Source organism: Elephantulus edwardii, unplaced genomic scaffold (assembly GCF_000299155.1).
Source record: "Elephantulus edwardii isolate Elephantulus edwardi_28Jun2011 unplaced genomic scaffold, EleEdw1.0 scaffold00104, whole genome shotgun sequence".
Taxonomy (NCBI): domain Eukaryota; kingdom Metazoa; phylum Chordata; class Mammalia; order Macroscelidea; family Macroscelididae; genus Elephantulus; species Elephantulus edwardii.
Window position 1 is genome coordinate 58980 of NW_006399854.1, and position 2387 is coordinate 61366.

The 2387-nt window shown below is 49.9% G+C and overlaps 1 pseudogene; it reads left to right on the top strand.

Annotated features, from left to right (window-relative positions):
- The first annotated feature begins 904 nt into the window (after nt 1-904).
- LOC102862300 lies at nt 905-2026 on the top strand (annotated as a pseudogene).
- The last annotated feature ends 361 nt before the right edge of the window (nt 2027-2387 follow it).

Here is a 2387-nt window from a genome sequence, read left to right on the forward strand (position 1 = left end):
CACATGACTTCAGTTTCATGCAAAACAATCTAGTAGTGCCTTGTCTTGAGCCAAGAAAACCTCTTACTTCTCATTCTCTGAAGCCACCACATAGACTACCTAGAACAATCTAGTCAGCATTTATATACATCAGAACTGCAGAGAGCTGCATGTCCATGTGGCTACCCTTCCTTCATCAGTGAGGGTAATTATAGTTAAATGTTTTCTTCTTTTGTCCCAAGAGGCCAGGTCTAAGATGCATTTCACAGACTACTTCAAAAGTATCTCCAGGATTAAAATAACAGCCTACCAATAGCATTGGTGATTTCTTTAACCCACCCCTTTGTATTGGCTTCCCCTCAGTGTGTTCTTTGGTGTGCTGGAGCGTGGTGCAGGCTCACAATAGTCAACAGTATACATCTCTTGCCAGCTCCACGTTCAGTGATAGCATACTGAAATTGGTCATGGGAGGAGTATGGCTATCACAGGAAATGGAATGCCACAAGTCAAGGTAGTGGTTGTTTTGTTAGTTTGTTTTCTTTTTCCAGAAAGCTAACTGATAAATATTTACCAGATTACCACTGCTGTCTTTCCTTCTCTCTTCACCCCCCCCTTTTCCTTATACGTGCTTTCTCTAATTTCATTACCAAATAAACTGTTTACACATGAGACTCTGCATCAGCTTCTGCTTTCACAAACACTTGGGCTAAGATGAGTAATTTCCTCACAGTGTTGTTATAAACTATAAGTGAAATCATAATAATGTGCCTGAACAGCCAAGACCTACAAAAACCTACCTACCTTGGGTGGTTTTATTTTTCTTATTGTCTCTGAGTGTCTTGGATTTTCAACTGCAGGAATCTTTTAACAGGAAACTGGGGACATTAAGATAGAGACAAGAGATTGCTTGCTTGTGCTAAGAAACATGGCGGATGTTGCAGGAAAGCGGCCGCACGGCCCGGGTGAACATGACCAGAGGATTGAGTGGAGGAAATAGATAAAAGAGGAGAAAAAAAAGTGGAAAGACCTGAAGCTGATGAAAAAACTTGAGCGGCAGCGAGCACAAGAGGAACAGGCAAAGCTCCAGGAGGAAGAGGAGGCAGCTCTGCAGAGGGAGAATGGAGGGCGGCCTTACACCCTGAGTGTGGCCCTACCTGGTTCCATCCTGGACAACGCGCAGTCACCTGAGCTGCGAACCTACCTGGCTGGCCAGATTGCCCGAGCTTGTGCCATCTTCTGCGTGGATGAGATTGTGGTGTTCGATGAAGAGGGCAGAGATGCCAAGTCTGTGGAGGGGGAATTCATGGGAGTTGGCAAGAAGGGGCAGGCGTACGTACAGCTGGCCCGCATCCTGCAGTACCTGGAGTGCCCACAGTACCTAAGAAAGGCGTTCTTCCCTAAACACCAGGATCTCCAGTTTGCAGGGTTGCTGAACCCCCTGGACAGCCCTCACCACATGCAACAGGATGAGGAATCAGAGTTCCGGGAGGGCATCGTGCTGGATCGGCCCACCCGGCCGGGTCATGGCTCCTTTGTCAACTGTGGCATGAAGAAGGAGGTGAAGATTGACAAGAACTTGGAGCCTGGACTTCGAGTAACCGTGCGCTTGAACAAGCAGCAGCTCCCAGAAAGCAAGACCTACTGTGGGAGAGTGGTGTCATCTCAGGACCCTCGTACTAAAGCTGCTCTCTACTGGGGCTACACTGTCGGACTGGCCTCCTGCCTCAGTGCTGTGTTTGCTGAGGCACCCTTCAAGGATGGGTATGACCTGACCATTGGCACGTCAGACCGAGGCTCAGATGTGGCTTCCGCCCAGCTCCCCAACTTCAGACATGCCCTTGTGGTGTTTGGGGGCCTCCAGGGACTAGAATCTGGAGTGGATGCTGACCCCAACCTGGAAGTGGCTGAACCCAGTGTCCTCTTCGACCTGTATGTCAACACCTGCCCCAACCAGGGCAGCCCTACCATCCGCACCGAGGAAGCCATCCTCGTCTCCTTGGCTGCCCTACAGCCCAGCCTGACCCAGGCAGGTGCCCGGCCTGGCTAAAGGTTCTAGCAAGACATCAAAGCAGCCTTGGTGAAGAAGCAGCCGATGGAAGTCACCTGGGACAGATGCCTCAAAGACTTGTCTTCAAAAATAATCATCTTTAATACCACTGAGTTTCATAAACAGAGTCTAATGGGGCCACTGCCCTACTTGCTGCCAGCAGTGATGGCCTTGACGTTGCCTGCTCGTGCCAAGATGTTGGGCACGAAGAGCAGCCCTGAGGCACGCTCAATGCTCTCAATGGGTACCAGGAAGCGCTCCAGCAGGATTGCCTCGTCTACAGGAGCATTGGGCATCACATAGGAATGAAGCTCGATTTGTCCACCTGCTGCCTCCAAGATGAGCACCTTGAAGAAGTGTG